Source organism: Bos mutus, chromosome 8 (assembly GCF_027580195.1).
Source record: "Bos mutus isolate GX-2022 chromosome 8, NWIPB_WYAK_1.1, whole genome shotgun sequence".
NCBI classification, from domain to species: domain Eukaryota; kingdom Metazoa; phylum Chordata; class Mammalia; order Artiodactyla; family Bovidae; genus Bos; species Bos mutus.
Window position 1 is genome coordinate 42,766,079 of NC_091624.1, and position 20,241 is coordinate 42,786,319.

Genomic DNA, 20,241 nt, shown 5'->3' on the forward strand with positions numbered 1-20,241 from the left:
CTAGTTCTCTGAAAAATACTGTTGGTAGCTTGATAGGGATTGCATTGAATCTATAGATTGCTTTGGGTAGTATACTCATTTTCACTATATTGATTCTTCCGATCCTTAAACACGGTATATTTCTCCATCTATTTGTGTCCTCTTTGATTTCTTTCATCAGTGTTTTATAGTTTTCTATATATAGGTCTTTTGTTTCTTTAGGTAGATATATTCCTAAGTGTTTTATTCTTTTCATTGCAATGGTGAATGGAATTGTTTCCTTAATTTCTCTTTCTGTTTTCTCATTGTTGGTGTATAGGAATGCAAGGGATTTCTGTGGTTTGATTTTATATCCTGCAACTTTACTACATTCATTGATTAGCTCTAGTAATTTTCTGGTAGAGTCTTTAGGGTTTTCTGTGTAGAGGATCATGTCATGTGCAAACAGTGAGAGTTTTACTTCTTCTTTTCCAATCTGGATTCTTTTTATTTCTTTTTCTGCTCTGATTGCTGTGGCCAAAACTTCCAAAACTATGTTGAATAGTAGTGGTGAGAGTGGGCACCCTTGCCTTGTTCCTGACTTTAGGGGAAATGCTTTCAATTTTTCACCATTGAGGGTAATGTTTGCTGTGGGTTTGTCATATATAGCTTTTATTATGTTGAGGTATGTTCCTTCTATTCCTGCTTTTTGGAGAGCTTTTATCATAAATGGATGTTGAATTTTGTCAAAGGCTTTTTCTGCATCTATTGAGATAATCATATGGTTTTTATCTTTCAATTTGTTAATGTGGTGTATTACATTGATTAATTTGTGACTATTAAATAATCCTTGCATTCCTGGGATAAAGCCCACTTGGTCATGATGTATGATCTTTTAACTATGTTGCTGGATTCTATTTGCAGAATTTTGTTAAGGATTTTTGCATTTATGTTCATCAGTGATATTGGCCTATAGTTTTCTTTTTCTGTGGCACCTTTTGTCTGGTTTTGGTATTAAGGTGATGGTGGCCTCATAGAATGAGTTTGGAAGTTTACCTTCTTCTGCAATTCTGGTGGCCTTTGAGTAAAGCAGATTGCTGTCCACAATGGGAGTGGTTCTCATCCAATCCACTAGAACAACATGCTGACCTCTCCTCCAGGGGGCATACTGCCAGCAGGTTGCCCAAAGATTTCATCTGCAATACTGTCTCTTCCTGATTCACCACCAGACTAGCTTTGCACTAAAACTGCAACTTTTTTCTGAGTCTCCAGCCTTCTGGCCTTCCCCAGATTTTGGACTTGTGAAACCTTCACAATGGCATGAGTTGATTCCTTAAAATGGAAAGAACTAAATAAAAAATAAAAACTAAAAGAAATAGAACCAATAGGCTACATATATATATGTGTGTATATGTGTGTATATATATATATATATATATATATATATATCAATAACCTCAGATATGCAGATGACACCACCCTTATGGCAGAAAGCAAAGAACTAAAGAGCCTCTTGATGAAAGTGAAAGAGGAGAGCGAAAAAGTTGGCTTAAAACTCAACATTCAGAAAACAAAGATCAAGCCATCCAGTCCCATCACTTCATGGCAAATAGATGGGGAAATGATGGAAACAGTGGTAAACCTTATTTTTTGGGCTCCAAAATCACTGCAGATGGTGATTGCAGCCATGAAATTAAAAGTTGCTTACTTCTTGGAAGAAAAGCTATGACCAACCTAGACAGCATATTAAAAAGCAGAGACATTACTTTGCCAACAAAGGTCCATCTAATCAAAGCTATGGTTTATCCAGTAGTCATGTATGGATGTGAGAATTGGACTATAAAGAAATCTTAGCACTAAAGAATTGATGGTTTTGAACTGTGGTGTTGGAGAAGACTGTTGAGAGTCCCTTGGACTGCAAGGAGATCAAATCAGTCCATCCTAAAGGAAATCAGTCTTGAATATTCATTGAAAGGATTGATGCTGAAGCTAAACTCCAATACTTTGGCCACCTGATGTGTAGAAGTGACTCATTGGAAAAGACCCTGATGCTGGGAAGGATTGAAGGCAGGAGGAGAAGGGGACAACAGATGTTAGATGGTTGGATGGCATCACCGACTCGATGGACATGAGTTTGAGCAAACTCTGGGACAAAGTAATGGACAGGGAGGCCTGGTGTGCTGCAGTCCATGGGGTTGCAAAGAGTCGGACATGACTCTGTGACTGAAATGAACTGATCTTGTTGGTTCTATTTCTTTGACAAGCACTAACTAAATACACTTTGCTATGCCAAAGACCAAATAGAAAACCAGTGGTGGTAACACTGCTTTCTTTTAACCTGATTAAAGTTGATATGCCTCTGCTCCCTATCGACTTAAAAGACTCAGTATTCCTAGAAGTCACATTGTAATGTGTGTTTTTTATATCCTACAATCTCAAACAACAAACTCAGCTCCTTTAAACACATATACACTTTGTTTTTATTCTTAGGTCATTGATACAAAGTTTCCTCATGGCTGTGGCTGGCATCACTATCACGTTTTATAAGCAGGGGTAGGAGTGCCCACTTCAGCTTTCAGTGATTCTCAAAGCCTAGTCTCCAAATAGCAACATCAGTATTACCAAGTGCTTGTAGGAAATGTATATTCTCAGAGCTTTCCTGGTGGTCCAGTGGCTAAGAGTCCATGCTCCCCATACAGGGGACCTGGGTTTGATCCTGGTCAGGGAACTAGATTTTGCATGCCACAACTAAGAGTTAACTTGCTGCAACTAAGATAGGTCTCACATATTGCAACTAAAGATTTGCATGCTACAAAGAAGACTGAAGATCCTGCATGCCACAGCCAAGACCTGGCATAGCCAAATAAATATTAGAAGAAAAGAAAAAAAATGTGTATTCTCAGGCCCAACCAAGACATATTGAATCAGAAACTCTGAAGGAGTGGCCCAGTAATCTGTATTTTAACAAGCTTCCAAGTTCTGATGTGAACTAAAGTTTGAGAATCATTGCTTTCACTATAGAATGCCAAAACATTTCCCCAATTTCTGCAATTACGGAAGGTAAAGGTATTCCTCCCAATACCGATTTTGACTGAGAGGGCCCTGAATAGAGTCTGTCTAGATTGGCTATTGGAAAATTTCGTAAAACCAGAAATGCAGAGAGATATAGAAAGCAGTCCCAATCTGACTTTGGTTGCACCTCAGAAATTAGCAACAGTGGTAAAAATAAGCAAACTTCTATCTCTGCTTAAACCCTATCCTCCACTTTAGATTCCGTTCCTCTTCCTTCCTGTTTCTGTACTTTCCTTTGTGCTTTTTACCCTGTCACCTAAATTTCCAACCCTCTCTCTGATTCATTGGTTACCCACTCAAGACCAGCTGAAGTCTCACCTTCCTTGTGACGTCTTTTCAGCTACAGTGTTCTCTCCCTTTACCAATATCTGGTAGGATTATTGCATTTTCTGATTTAATTACTTTAATCTAGCATGGGATTATGGTGATGCTCATTTTTTTCTTCTTCTTCCAAGACCCCTCAAAAGATTGCAAACCTTTGAAGTAAAGGGTATCCAACTTTTAGGTGTACAACTTTGGTCAGCTCAGGCCGCTAAAACAACACACCCTGAAGTAGGTGACTTGTCAACAACAGAAATTTATTTCTTACAGTTCCAGGGGCTGAAAGTCTAAGATTATGGTGCTGGGACTGCTGGGTTCTGGTGAAGACTCTCTTCTGAGTTGCAGATAGCTGACTTCAGGTCATATCTTCTCGTGGTAGAAAGAGCTAGCTAGTTCTCTGGCCTTTTCTATAAGAGCACTAATCTCATTATGAGGGCTCCACCTTCATGACTTAATAATCCCCCAAAGTCCCCACTTCCTTATTCAATGATACTGGAGATTAGACTTCAACATGGGGAGGACATAAACATTCAGCCCTTACAATACCCCAAAGCACCTGGCATGATGCTAAACACACAGTAGATAAGCAACCAATGAAGGCCGAGCACCAGAAAATTGATGCTTTCAAACTGTGGTGCTGGAGAAGACTCTTGAGAGTCTCCTGGACTGCAAGGAGATCAAACCAGTCAATCCTAAAGGAAATCAACCCTGAATATTCACTGGAAGGACTGATGCTAAAGCTCTAATACTTGGGCCACCTGATGTGAAGAGCCAACTCACTTGAAAAGACCCTGATGCTGGGAAAGATTGAAGGCAGGAAGAGAAGGGGGTGACAGAGGATGAGATGGTTGGACGGCATCACCGACTCAATGGACATGAGTTTGAGCAAACTCTGGGAGACAGTGAAGGCTAGGGATGCCTGGTGTACTGCAATCCATGGAGTCACAAATAATCAGACATAATTTAGCCACTGAACAACAACAACCTGTACTTGTTAAACTGATCAACAGATCACCATCAATCTTATTTGTCTCTGGCAATTGCTAACAGATTTGCCTCTTTATTTAGCTATCATGAAGAAATCTCCATTTTGTACCTTGGAGGAGTAATATTCTAGGAAAGCCAATATATACAAATAAATATCAAAAATCAAACTGGGCCTTATAGAGCTGCAAACAGTAAGGTGTAGGATTATAGAGGTGGGAGTGACAAAAAACCATCCAGACTGTATCTTTAGCATCCAGAGCACTGTCGGAACTCATGCGAAGAGTTGACTCACTGGAAAAGACCCTGATGCTGGGAGGGATTGGGGGCAGGAGGAGAAGGGGACAACAGAGGATGAGATGGCTGGATGGCATCACTGACTCGATGGACGTGAGTCTGAGTGAACTCCAGGAGTTGGTGATGGACAGGGAGGCCTGGCGTGCTGCAATTCATGGGGTCGCAAAGAGTCGGACATGACTGAGCGACTGAACTGAACTGAACTGATATAAGGTCCAGATTTCATTGTTTTTGTAATAAGTAGAACAGAACATGATATACTCAAGAAATATTTGTGAAATGAATGAATCAGCTCTCAGGTTAAACATTAGCTCTGGTAGTGTTCTCCCAGCCTCATGGCCAGAAGTATACCCTAATATGTGATACACACTCTGGTTTCTAATGTCTATGCTCTGGGCATTGAATCTGTAGCAGGAATCTGCCTTTGCAGAGGGAAAGTCAGAAGCTTCTTCCTATGCAAGTAATTGGGATTCTGTTGTGACTATATCATGTTTCCCGGAGAGAGTAAACAATATTTTCTGCATCATCTGATGGTCCCTAGGTGTCTCCTTAGAAAACTCTGCATCCTTGGCAGTCCTGAATTTGATATGGTGGAACCGGTAGATGGAGGTACAAATGCCTCTGCTAATACAACTCACATGTCTGCTAACACAGCTGCCTTCCTTTGAGCTGTGGGATTGCTGAGAAACCCCAGGTTTTGTTAAATCACCTCTTTTTGAAGGGGACGATGCCTTCTCTTACCTAAGGGTCTGTTGCTCCAAGGGAAGGAGTTAAGTTACCCTGACAGTAGACAACTTTCTGATATACCAGAAAGGGCACTAGAATGAGAACCAGGAGATATTAGTTCTGAGCTTTGTCATTATCTAACTGTATTGTTGTCATTCAGTTGCTAAGTCCTGTCTGATTCTTTTTGACCCCATGGACTATAGCACATCAGGCTTCCCTGTCCTTCATTATCTCCCAGAGCTTGCTCAAACTCATCTCTATTGAGTCGATGATGCCATCCAACCATCTCATCCTCTCTAGCCCCTTCTACTCCTGCCTTCAATCTTTCCCAGCATCAGGGTCTTTTCCAATGAGTCAGTTCTTCTCATCAGGAGGCCTAAGAGTTGTAGTATCAGCTTCAGCATAAGTCCTTTCAATGAGTATTCAAGGTTGATTTCCTTTGGACGGTTCACATTTGTGGGCTTCAGTTTTCTCTGCAGAACAGTCATCTAGCTTATCTCTAGATCCTTCTAGCTTATGTGTTCTATTATTTCTGATTTTACTGCTCATATGCCTATTTGTTTGTTTCTAGGCATGAGAGAATATTTTGCCTCAGTGTACTGTGTCCACCTGGATAATATTTTTCCTGCTTGCTCAAGATTCTGGCTAATTTCTAATCATTTCCTGCATCCTTCTGGGATCTCTGGCAAATTTTAAGATCAGGCTGGTTTGTAAAGTGTGCAAACTAATCTTCCATTTATTCTGTTTCAACTGCTGTATTTCAAAATCGACCCTAATTACCCAGGCTATAAAGGCAAAGCTCTAAACTATAAACAAAGAAATTATCATAATTAGAGCCATTTCTTCCTGACTGGACTTACTAGAGTTCAGAGAGGTTGAAACTACTGAAGCCAAAGTTACTCAGACCTTGAGGTCTCCAAGGTCACCTGGCCCAGAATGGTTGGTATTATTAGAAACTGGTGTAGAGTTACTATTGAGAAATTTGAGTGTGATAAAATTACTTCCAGCAGTATTTGTTGGCTGACCTGAATAATCTTGAAGCCTGTTTTGTGTTGTGATGACAAGGTGGACAAAGTGTATAGGAGTATGGGATCTGACGCATTCAGGGATTTTTTTCATAAGCTTCTGGTTGAAGCTGATCTCAAGTGCTAATAAACGAATGTACACTCTGTCTTGAGGGCTTATATAGTATCTTTGGTGACTTGAGGGTTATAACATTAGGAATATAGGGTTCTCAGTTTAGGAATCCAAGCGAATGCTTCCTTAATGGGCATAATGACAGCAGGGGTGGCCATGCCAGTAGAGAGAAAGGAGGGAAGTCCTGGGGCAGCTGATGGTTTCAGGACAAGGGATTGTACATAGAGGTGTGATGCCAGGAGGATCTAAAAGGAAATACTTGGGTGTTCTTAGGTTAATATGGCTAAAGGTCTCATAGAAAAAATCTTGGAAAACTTTAATGAGAATTTTGGGTTTTTTATTCTTTGCCTTAGACCATCTTTCAGGAAATCCAAGCTTCCCATTATTAATCATATCAGTGAGTATCATCTATTGGGGACCAGTCATCATCTAAGACCTGTGAAGTCTACTATAGTGTTATTGTTTCTTTTTTTGTTGTTGTTTAGTTGCTCAGTTGTGTCTGACTCTTTCCAACCCCATGGACTGTAGCCCATCAGGCTTCTTTGTCCATGGGATTTCCCAGGCAAGAATACTGGAATGGGTTGTTATTATCTTCTCCAGGGGATTTTCCTCACCCAGGGATTGAACTCATGTCTTCTGCATTGGCCAGTGGATTCTTTACCACGGAGCTACCTGGGAAGCCTGTATATCTATCTATCTATATCTATATCTATGTGTCCTGGGTTGGGAAGATATCCTGGAGAAGGGATAGGCTACCAACTCCAGTATTCTTGGGCTTCTCTGGTGGCTCAGACGGTAAAGAATTCACCTGAAATACAGACCTGGGTTCAATCCCTGGTTTGGGAAGATCCCATGGAGGAGGGCATGGCAACCCACTCCAGTATTCTTGCGTGAAGAATCCCCATGGACAGAAGAGTCTGGCAGGCTACAGTCCATGGGGTTGCAGAGTTGGACATGACTGAATGACAGCACACACACACACACACACACACACACATATATGAAATAGATAAACTCTAAGGAGAGAAAAAGAGTTTTTGTAAATGGACTGATAAAGATGGGATTATGACTAGAGTAGCGGTTCTTTGTGTTGTTTCTTATTTGTCAAAGGCAGCACCAGGCTTTGTATTATTTTCTCTTCTACAGTTGTTACGGATTACTGTCATACAGTTGTTGCTTATTAATTGTTTCTTCAACTGAATCAAATGTAAGAATTTTCTGCCTCTATAAACCCTGATGAAACAATTAGAATAATAGGATAGATGATACAATATGACATTTTGGTCAATTTCTGGCTAAAAATCACTTTGTCTGCCTCTAACATCTATATTCTCTTCTGCAGCATTCTCTTCTGCAGCATTCTTGTCTTTGGTATTTTGTTCAGTTTAGGTGACTTGCTTGTTATTGTTTACCCTCACAAACTCACTGTGAGAAGACCAGCTTCATACCCCTCAGATATATAGACCATCAAAGTCAGCAAAGCTCAGGTCCAAGTGAATCTGTGATTCCCCACCTCAGATACACATATGTGCAGCATGCTCAGTTGCTCAATCGTGTCTGACTCTTTGTGACCCCGTGGACTATAGTCCTCCAGGTTCCTCTGCCCATAGGATTTCCCAGGCAAGAATACTGGAGTGGGTTGCCATTTCCTTCTCCAGGGGATCTTCCCAACCCAGGGATCAAACCGAAGTCTCCTGCATCACAGGTGTATTCTTTTTTTATTGTTGTTTGTTTGTTTGTTTCAATTGTTTATTAGCCAGATTACAAAAATAATCCTGGTAGATACCTTAGTTCATCCTTCTAATAAGCCTGTTGATCTGGTCTTCCCTGTTGCCAGCATCTCCACCTTCTGCAAAATGGGTGGTCTTTTTCTTCATTACACCTAGTGGAGAAGACAATTTAAAGGGCCACAGGAAGTTGTTTGCTTCTTTGAAATGTTTTCCAATGGTATAGATCTTATGAATTAGATCCTCCATGCAGATGATTCCATATTTCCTAAGATATCAAGCAATCAATGCGTTGTCTGTCAGGGCAATTCGCTTTTTGTTGATTTTGCCATAACCACGCTTGTAGATCAACTCATTTACAGACTTCAGATTTGGGTACCCCCACGCAATGTATGGCTTCACAATTCTCAGCATGTTAATTGACGCCTTGTTGAGCTTCACAAAGGTGCCGTTGAAGATCTGCTGAGGCGAAGGAGCTGCAGCACCTTTTGAACCTTTGGGCTCACACCGTTGATACCTCTGATCCTGATGACAAATGCCAATTTGGGTTCCGCGGGTACATAGAAGTTTCCGGCTTTTCGTGCCACCCTAGCCATTCAAATTTCAGTTCTGTACATCTGCCTGTATTCCTTGTGGTAATGCTTAGCTTTTTCATAGATAAGCTTCGTCCTTGCCTTTCGAAGCATCTTTTGGGCAAACTTCTTTCTCAGTTGCTTGATCTTAAGCTCTGCGAAAATTCTTCCGCTTTTTCTTAAAGGTTTCTGGCACAGCAGGAACCTTCTTTTTCTTCTCTTCTCCACCCTCCATGGTTCCAGCTGGGAAAGAGGACACAGGTGTATTCTTTACTGCTGAGCCACAGGGGGATAGGATGGTCTCAGTACTGACTGTGAGTCCTTGAAGCTTGGGTGTCTGCCCTGGAAGGCAATCTGGACAGAGGTGACAGCAGCTCTACGCAGACAGGAGGGAGGACAACCTGTTCATAATACAAGGAATAGAAATCAAGCCAAGAGGGCAGTAGAGGGAACAGAGTGCCTGGAGGGAAACACTTTGTCTTGCCAATGTTTTTCTACCTCTCTAGGCAAGAGGTCATCTTCAAAGACACCTCCTGTCAAGGTAACAGTGCTAGAAGGCAAATCATTCTTTACTCCTGCATGCCGTGGATACTCATACTTCATATTAATAAGACATTATCAGCCCAGGTGCCAGGCTCTGTGGTTCACCAAGGAACAAAACAGTCGCACGTGCTGAATTATTGTTAGCTTTCCAACAGTCCAAATCCTGGAGCTGCGCTATCCTGCTTTGAGTGTGGGCAGGAAAGTTTTGCTGAGTATTCTTTGTCAAGGAAGTCTGCTTAAAGTCACTGAAAACCTAACCTATATATTTTTTTCAAGTCAGGGAGGAGACCTGTACATGAAGATTGGTCAAGGAGCAAATGAATGGTTCTCTCTAACCCAAGGACATGACAGAGAAGGATCAGTATTAGCCCAGAGAATAAATGAGAAGGAAGGAAAACACTCTTTAGCAACTCTTAAGTTTCTGCTAGTCTTTCAGCTTCTCCATAGAACACTTTAGGAATGTGCAACATACCTGTGTAGGTATGTTGGGGATGTGCTGCAATTCGTTCATTTAATACACATTGAGTTCTTATTCAGTAGTGTCTGGCCATGAGGAAATTATATGAGGGTGAGGATTGCCTACACTAAACAAAGGATGAGAACTAGATAACTGGTGAGAACATATTGTATAGCCCAGGGAACTCTACTTAATGCACTGTGGTGTACTAAATGAGAGGGAAGTCCAAAAGGGTGGGGATATATGTATATATATGGCCAATTCACTTTTGCTGTGCAGTACCAGAATTGATGCTTCAAATTGTGGTACTGGAGAAGACTCTTGGGAGTCCCTTGGACAGCAAGGAGATCAAACTAGTCTATCCTAAAGGAAATCAACCCTGAATATTCATTGGAAGGACTGATGCTGAAGCTCCTCCAATCCTTTGGCCACCTGATGGGAAGAGCCGACTCATTGGAAAAGAGCCTGATGCTGGGATAGATTGAGGGCAGGAGGATTAGTTGGTTGGATAGCATACTGACTCAATGGGCATGAGTTTGAGCAAGCTCTGGGAGATAGTGAAGGCATGGCATGCTGTAGTTCACAGGGTTGCAAAAAGGCAGATAGGATTTAGTGACTGAACAACAAGAAGCTAACACAACATTGTAAAGCAACTATACTCCACTAAAAATTAATTAATTAAAAAAAAGGAAGTAGGGAACTTATCCACCAAAGCAAAGATTTCTGAGATTAGATATGCACAATGATAGCAATTAGATAAGAAATTAGAGGAAGGATGTTCTAGGTCCTGGGAGTAGCATATGAAATGACTTATAGGAGAGAGAGAGCATGGATATTCAGGGGAAAGAGGTTCACAGTGACTGGAGCATCAAACATGCAGTGGAAACAGGATAGGTGATGATGGGGAGCTGGGAAGGGCAAGATCCAGTACTCTAAGCTACATCAGCCCAGCAGCTTATATCAGCTGAGTATCTGCATGAGCCCAACACTTTGTTTTATGTATATGATTTTATTTACTATTGAGAACAACCCTAGGAAGTGGTTACTATCATTTCCCCCAGTTTTAAAGATAGGAAAATTGTGGCTTAGTGAATTTATGTGACTTGTATATGATCACTGTTCTGTAGTTAATTAATGAGAGTATTAGAATTTGAGTCCAGACAATCTGTCACCAGAGCAATTTTCAAGATTAAGTGATAGGATTAAATGACATAATTTAGTTGTTATTGTTCAGTCACTCAGTCATGTCTGACTCTTTGTGACCACATGGACTGTAGTACACCAGACCTCCCTGTTCTTCACCATCTCCTGGAATTTGCTCAAACTCATGTCCATTGAATCGATGATGCCATCCAACCATCTCATCCTCTGTTGCGTCCTTCTCCTCCTACCCTCAATCTTTTCTGGCATCAGGGTCTTTTCCAATAAGTCAGCTCTTCGCATCAGATGGACAAAGGATCAGAGCTTCAGCTTCAGCATCAGTCCTTCCAATGACCATCCTTTCAATGACTTCAGCTTCAGCATCAGTCCAATCTAGTTCAGGGTTGATTTCCTTTAGGATTGACTGGCTTGATTTCCTTGCAGTCTAAGGGACTCTCAAGAGTCTTCTCCAGCATCACAATCTGAAAATATCAATTCTTCGGCACTCAGCCTTCTTTATGGTCCAACTCTTACTGATGCATGACTACTGGAAAAACCCTAGCTTTGACTATACAGAGTTTTGTTAGCTAAGTGATGCCTCTGCTTTTTAATATGTTGTCTGGGGTTCCAGAATTGTTGGTCAAAAGAGACCTTAATCAAGTCCACTGAACCATAGTGCTCTATAATTTGGCTAGAAAGGATTACTAATTAATATTAGAATTTAACTGTATAATTCATTCATTTATTTCTTTAGTAACCAGGTTATCATATATTTGACTGCTTACTATGTGCTAACACCAATGTAGGAACTAGGAATAAACCAGTAAAAAAAAAAATGCAAAAAAAAACCATGCCTCCACAGAATCTACAGCTCTAAAGGGAAGACTCAGATGGTTAATAAAAATTAACAAAATGTACTAAACAAGATTAGGCTTTTTTTTAATGAGCAGAACTCTTTAATTTTAACATAGTAAAATATATCAATCCTTTCTTATCAATTTAAGAATATTTTCCTTACCTTAATGTCTAAAGACAGTAATGTGTGTTTTCTACTAGTTATTTTCCAACATTTTATTAAAACAAAATTTCAGATTTACAGAAATATTGTGAGAACATTACAAAGAGCCTTCATATACTCTCCACCTAGATTCAGCTAGATTCATGAATTATTAATATTTGGCCATATGTACAAATGATTATTTCTACAATTATTATTAGCTTACTGAATCATTTGGACATAAGTTTCAGATATTAATCACCTCACCCCTAAATAGTTCAGCATATATTTCCTATGTTATTCTACATAATCACTATATAATGGCAATACTCAAGAAATGTAGCACTGATACTCTTATTTTTCAATATGCATTTTATATTCTAATTTCTCCAGTTATATTAATAATGTCATATATATGACTATATATGTGTAGGTATATATATGTGTGTGTGTATATATATATTTGGATTTAGGGTTTAATCAAGGATCACATATTGCATTTACTTGTCCTATTTCCTTGGGCTTTGGTATTCCAGCCTCTTTTTATCTTTTATGACACTGACAACTTTTTATATTTAAAATGTTTATTTTTAGTACTATTGAGTCAAAGAATTTTGCTGATCCTTTATAAAGTACATTCTGTTTCACTTCCAAAGTTGGTTGGCTATGATCAGCATCATCTAGAAAAACAATCATATTGATTACTGGATCTAGCCAGATTATTACTCCATTGGTCTAAAAAAAATTAATAACTAGTTCTTGAATAGAATCTATGTAACAATTATTGTTTTTGCTTATAGACGTTTCCAGTGATTAGGAATTAAAAAAAAAAATCCTGAGAATGAGGAACAGTGTTAGAGATACACTAGATCAACATTATAAATATATCTCTGTCATTTAAAAATTCTGAATACCAAAGAATCTTTTCAAAGGGATTCTAGAGGAGAAACAAATTGCAAACTCTGTCCATGGTTACATTCTTAGAAACATACTTTTCCCCAGCCATGATGATTATCATTTGTCATGTGCTCCAAAATCCAGTTTTTAATGCCTGTAGCCCTTGGTCTTCATAATAAAACCATCAACATGCATGTCAGTTAATGCCAGTTGGGATGACACTGACAATTTTTAATGATCCAGTTAAGTTGTTGTGAGGAATGCCTTCCAATATGGGTTTATCTGATTGCTTCTCCTTGTTTAGATTCAAGCTAGTATTTGTCCCTTGTCTTATTGACAGTCATAGATCCTTGAGTTAAGTTACCATTTCCTCTAGGACTTCTGTTAAAAACTTGAGTTCCTTTCAAGTCATTGCATTAATCTGGGCACAGCTACTACAACAATGAAATCCACAGCTTTAGAGCTGAAACAAGATAGATTTTAATTTCTCTCTCATATAAGGTCCACAGGTGAGTGGTAGCAGTCTTGATAGAGTGACTAAGCTTCATTAAGTCATTCAGGGACCCAGGGTCCTTTCGTCTTGTTCCATCATTGTCATCCTACAGTACCTGTTCTTCATGAAGTCAATGCTGCTTCGCTAGCCCCATGTCTGCATTTCAGCTGCAGGAAAACCAAAGAGAGTAAAGTGCATGCGATTTCATTTTTTAAAGGATAAGACTTAAAAGTTGCTCTTATTACTTACATTTGTATTCATTGGCCAGACTCAACAGTTGGGCACAAAGGAGGCTGAAAAAAGCAATTAGTAGCTGGGAGGCCAATTTCCCAGCTAAAGCTCTAGCAGTTATATTTTAATAAAAGGAAGGAGACAATGGACACTTAAGGACCATTATTGGTTTCTACCACAGTCATTCATTAAGTTGTTATTTCCTATGGTGAAGACTCAATACACGAACAAGTGAATTCATTTCCTTACCCTAACTATCTCCTCAGGTTCTCTTTCATGATACTTATTCAGATGTTTTCTTCTCTACATAGAGGTCTTCAGAAGTCTCTTAATGAAGTTTTAAGATATAAAAAGTAATTAGTAAAAAGAAATTACTAAACATAATTTCTAAGGATGAGGGATTGTCATCTCAGAAGATTTTTGCATCATTTCTCAAAGGCAAACCTAATGATTATGTCAAAGCTAATTCAAAAGGCAGAAACAAATTGCTTTCAACCCAGAATTGAGGTGTTTAACTTTTCATTTATTACTGGGTAATCTTAGGAGGGAAAGATATTTATTGATAGGCTTCGCTAATGTATTAAAGAATATAAAAACACTGAAAGGTAGATATAGCATGATAATGCCAACAATCACCTTAGAGGTTGTCGTTCAGTTGCTCAGTCATGTCCGACTCTTTGTGACCCCATGGAATGCAGCGCATGTTGCCAAAATTTATCTCATATTACTTTTTATTTATTTATTCTTTGGCCACCATGTGGCATATGGGATTTTAGTTCCTCGACCCATGCCCTCTACAATGAAAACAGGGTTTTAACCACTGGACCACCAAGGAAATCACTATATCCTTACTTTATATGTGATGAAAATTATAGATGCCTCCTAGCTAATTAACTGTAGACCTGGACTTGGAACCAGATTTCCTGACTGTGGTTCTGATTCTCCCTTCATATTAATATTAGACAGCCTCTCATTGATCTAGAGTCAGTTTCTCCATCCTCACATATCTGACTCATTTACTAGAGTCCAGGTAACATCTCCATCTCTTCCAAGTTACCTGAAAAAGAAGTGCATTTTAAAAAGCAAAACAAACAAAGCAATCTTGGGAAACATTTGCTGGAGTCATGCCTTAGAATCTCTTTGAAGCTTATGGAAGAACACTTGGTACCTCAGACCCAGCATATCCACCTTCCTTCATACTTAAGGATTATTTGTGCCATTTCTGCCAGATTCCATGTCAGTCCGCCTAACTCCCAGAGCCCTTTCCGATATCACACTCATGTAAAACTATGTCTGTCAACAGCTTCCAAGGCTTCATAGAAAAGCAAAAATCAAGCACGAAGTCATAACACTTTCTTTTGAATACTCTTTCCACTCTGATAGGAAAGGGCTCTACAGTATTTTATTTATTTTTCTTTCAATTTTGTATTTTTATTGTGAAAGAGTTCAGATGTAAAAATAAGAACAGGGAATAATATTACATGAATATACCCACTATAGCATTTAAATAATTCTTTTAAAATATATATATAATTGAATTAATGCATTTATTTTTGGCTGTACTGGGTCTTTGTTGCTGCTTGGGCTTTTCTCTAGTTGTGGCAAGTGAGGGTTACGCTCTAGTTGTGCTGCTCAGGCTTCTCATTACGGTGGCTTCTCTAGTTACGGAGCATGGGCTCTAGGGAATTCGTGCTTCAACAGCTGTAGCACACGGGCTCAATTGTTGCAGCTTCTGGGCTCTAGGGCACAAGCTCAATAGTTGTGGCAAATGGGCCTAGTTACTCCTCGGTATGTGGGATCCTCCTAGATCAGGGATCGAACCCGTGTCTCCTACACTGGCAGGTGGATTCTTTACCACTGAGCCACCAGAGAAGTCCAAGAATTCTTAAGATTCTGCATTATCTGCTTCAGAATTTTTTTTTCAGTATATAAAACATTATAGTTACTCTCAAGGTTTGGTTTCATTCTGTTCCTTTCTTTCTCTTCCTCCCTCCCCAGGGATAATTAATAATTGAAATTTTCTCCTTTGAAGTCTTCCGTATCGGTCACTGCAGATCTTTGAAAGGTAATTTGGGGTTCATTTCTGCCCTGGGTTAATACTGGGGGATCAAAGATAGTGTCACAGAAACAGCTTCTAGCTGGGAGATATGAAATGAGTAAAAGTAATGTATCATATTTTATGAAATGCAGGAGGAGGCAACATTATTTTGTGTAGTGCCATTTATGGGAAAAAAAGAAAAAACAAGCCTGCCAAGTAAACCTTGCCATAATGCTTTGTTCACATATTATTTTTATTTTATTAAAGTACTTATTAAAAACAGTTCTTTTGACGTAGGCATAAGTTTTACCATGTATTACTCTGTATATACATAAAAGTCAATGGTGTTCCTAGAATTTCTTCACTTTTTTCGATTCAGACACTGATGTCCAAATTTTTTCACATCACATTGGTGCCAGTTAGAGCATAGATGATGCCTCCACTTCTTAAAATGTATTCAGGGTTTTCTTCATGCCTCTGATCCTCATTCTTCTGATCTATCAAGGAGAGCTGCCTCACAGAAAGCTCCTGGCCACCAGAAATTCTGAGAAACTTTCAGATGAAAGTATGAAAAATGCACATCATGAAATTGATTTTTTTAAGTAGTAATTACTCATTGTACTCCTATCCAGAATAAGATATTTAATAGAACCCAAGACATTTTTGAGCTTCCCAGGTGGCGCTAGTGGTAAAGAACCTGCCTGCCAATGCAGGAGACAAAAGATACATGGGTTCAATCCCTGGGTGGGGAAGATCTCCTAACCCACTCCAGTATTCTTGCCTGGAGAATCACATGGCCAGAGGAGCCTGGCTGGCAACAGTCCATAAGGTCGCAAAGAGTCAGACACGACTGAAGCAGCTTAGCACAAGCACACACAAGACATTTTAACTCAGAGTGAAAGGGGAGGCGAGCTAGATTTCCTACCACTCTGCTTTAAGGAGAAACTGTGATGCTGAAGGGGCTTCCCAGGTGGCACTAGTGGTAAAGAACCCACCTACCCATGTAGGAGATGGAAGAGATGCAGGTTTGATCCCTGGTCCTGAAGATGCCCTGGAGGAGGGCATGGAAAAACCAGTTCTGCTGCTTATTAGCAAGCTGATTAAGCTCACTGTACCCCAGTAATTTCCTCATAGGGTTGTGAGAGAATTAAAGAAGTTAGTTTGTGTAAAGCACCTAAGACAATGTGAATGTTCATAATTATCCATCTTCTCAATCTTAAACTTTTCTAATTGCCTGATTCCAAGTTCTTTTTTTTTTTTTTTAACTTCTTTTCACTGTTGGGAGGATCTCCACCAGGCCCTGGCTGCTAGGTGTGAGCTTGGCTCAGGGCAGGCCCTCTTCTCTCCCCACCCCCATCCCTCCCACTTGAATAGGGCTTGGTTTTAGTCAACTTTTCCTGGCAATGTCCCAACTCTGGTCACAGTGCCTGTTTCCAGGCCCAGAGCCTATTCCTATCAGCCCTGTTCACTGCTTCAGCGTCTGGCCCATAGAAGTGTTTGTCCAGTTTCTGGACTCAGCCATGTCTTCCTGGTTTTTTCTTTTTGTATTTTACCTGTGTTAAAAGATAAATTGAGGTTTATTCAAAATGTTGAGTTCCTTTGAGCAAAAACTGAATCAAATGAAGCAACAACAAACCAGAACTGGTTAGGAGCACTCCCCTGACAGAGGTTAGAGGAAAGATTTTATAAGGAAAAGGTGGAAGCAAAGCAATGAACTTATTTGATTGGCTACAGCTCAGTGTATTATTTGGAAAAGACTAATTGCTTGTGATTGGTTGTCCTTAGGTTTTGATTTCCTAACATAGAGACATGTACAAGCTTAGATTGTAGTCTGTTGACTGAAAAAAAAAGATATACAACATAAAAGTTGCTGCTGCTGCTGTTGCTGCTAAGTTGCTTCAGTCGTGTCCGACTCTGTGCAACCCCATAGACGGCAGGCCCCAGGCTCTCCCGTCCCTGGGATTCTCCAGGCAAGAACACTGGAGTGGGTTGCCATTTCCTTCTCCAATGCATGAAAGGGAAAAGTCAAAGTGAAGTCGCTCAGTCGTGTCTGACTCTTTGTGACTCCATGGACTGCAGCCTACCAGGTTTCTCTGTCCATGGGATTTTCCAGGCAAGAGTACTGGAGTGGGGTGCCATTGCCTTCTCTGCATAAAAGTTGAGTTATGTTTTATTTGATGGACATTCTCAGGACTTCAAGCCTGGGAGACAGGACTCTCAGATTGCTTTGAGGGACTACTCCAAAGAGGTAAGGGAGGAGCCAGAATATATAGATGTTTTCGCGACCAAGGTCAGGTTCTTGAAACATCAAAAAATTACTATTAATTAAAGAAAATCAGATATCTCTAGTCAAGGAATTTAGAACTTTACTATGTGTGTGGGGCGGGGAGGGGTGGGGAGGATGAAAAGTTGAAACTCATGGAACTCATTCCTTTGATATGCTTCTCAGCTATCTGGGCCCAGTATCCTGAGTTTTCCCATCCTGAGCCTCCTTAAGGTGCATCCTGAGCCTCCTTAAGGTGCATCCTTGGGGATGACTGCAGTGATTGACAGCTTGACTGCAGGCATCCTGTTTCCATCCTGAGTTTTCTCAGGGCTTTCCATTGAAGGCGGCTGTAATGTGGTGGCCTAATGGTTGCAGCATCCTTTGTTTACTGATATGGCAGGCAACATTTTTTCACTGACACTTAACATAGTCTGCTAAGGCATTAGAGCCACCACATTCTAATATCCACCTTGTTTAACTTAACACCACTAATTGCCATATCTTTTGATCAGAGTACATGATTAATGTGTGGATTCCTTGTATCACCTTGGCTGTAGTTCTTAATCACGTTTATGCATCTCTGTCTCTTTCACTATTGCTCATATCTTATTCATCTTGACATCTAGTCCAGCACCTGACACAATCCCTGCTGCATGGTGGAGCTCAATAAAAATGATTAGATGAATAGAATGATTTTTTTTTAATTTAAATCTTTTTCTCAGCACCATTTTAAAATGTCTTAATTTGGAACTTCAAGTGTCTGTTCTTTCCTTTCTTATGAGAATTAGTTTTGAGCTCACAAATATTTGTTTGCTTTTTTAGGCAATTAAAAAAATGATTTTATTTATTTATTTATTTTTGGCTGTGCTGGGTCTTCATAGCTGCATGGATTGTTCTCTAGTTGCTTTTCTCTAGTTTCAGAGAGCAGAGACTACTACTCTCTAATTGCAGTGGGCAGGCTTCTCATTTCAGGGCACCCAGGCTTCAGTAGCTGCAGCTCCTGGACTCCAGAGCACAGGCTCAATAGTTATGGTGCTTAGTTCTTCCTTGGCATGTGGAATCTTTCCAGACCAAGGATTGAACCCATGTCTCCTGTGTTGGCAGGTGGATTCTTTACCACTGAACCACCAGGGAAGCCCTAGGCAAGTTGTTGTTGTTGTTGTAAATAGCTTTATATTTTGGTATTGCAACTCTAGAAAAATTATAAAAGCAGTATAAAGAATTTCAGCTTCTCCTTCATTTAGATTCCCATTTACTACACTTGATAAAGAAGTTAACAGGCCCCAAATGGCATCATTTGTACTAAGCCCCATGTCAGCAAATGATTTAATACCTAGCTTAATGGCAGTTTCAACCTCCTCCAAGAATGTAATTTTAACTGGTTAGTCTGGAATTTCCAGGTCAGCACAAGTGAGGCAATCCCTCAAGACCCCTTCTGTCCCCCAAAGGAGCTTGACCTAAATCTCAATCTATCCACTCTTTGCTAGAAATTTCCATTTCTATATCCTTTTCTGTCTATAAACACCTTTTCTGCTGCTTAGCAGAACTGTTTTCTATTTGCTAGATAGGATCCTGCCTGATTCATTATTACTGAATAAAGCCAATTTGATCTTTAAATTTGCTCAGTTGAATTTTTTTTTTTTTCCCCCTCGCAGTAGCACACGAAGCGCGGGGGTCCGGGGCCCGGCGGCAGCGTGCAGAGAGGCGGCGGCACCATGGCGCCTCGGCGGGCGGAGGGATCCGGCGGGCAGGGCTCCGGGGCTGGGGCGCCTGCGGGCCCGGGGCGCCTGCCGATCTGCGGCGCCTCAGTTGAATTTTTTTAAAAAATAGTTTTGGTGGCAGTGCTGGGATTGAAGGAGACTTTCAGCAGCTTCCCTGGCAGCTCAGATGGTAAAGAATCTGCCTGCAATGAGGGAGACATGGGTCTGATCCCTGAGTCAGGAAGATTCCCTGGAGAAGGGAACAGAAGCCCATGCCAGAGAAGTCTGGTGGGCTACAGTCCATGGGGTTGCAAAGAGTTGGACATGACTGAGTGACTAACACTTTGACTTTCCAGCAGCTTCAGTAACAAGAAACACAGACATGGCATCCCTTGAACCCTTAAGAGTTCTCGATCTTTCCTGCCATGTCCAAGGGCCATGGATAAATTCCTCTCAGTTCTGAGCTCCACCGTCTTTACATCAGGATCCTGATCTAATTGACTTGCCACCATTCCCAATTTGTTTGGAAGCTTTCCCCATTCTTCCCAGACTCTCCCCAGAGTCCACAGTGGGAAATGCTGGCTGGAGCTGGACTGGGTCCAATAACCAGACTAAGACTCTGGGCAGCCACTGCTCAAACCAGACTCCACTCACTCATAAGCCTTGCTCTGCTTCCTCTGAAACC

At 40.4% G+C, this 20,241-nt stretch overlaps 1 pseudogene; it reads right to left on the reverse strand.

Moving 5' to 3' along the window:
- Nucleotides 1-8,241: 8,241 nt before the first annotated feature.
- LOC102267246 (large ribosomal subunit protein uL30 pseudogene) lies at nt 8,242-9,029 on the reverse strand (annotated as a pseudogene).
- Between the last annotated feature and the right edge of the window lie 11,212 nt (nt 9,030-20,241).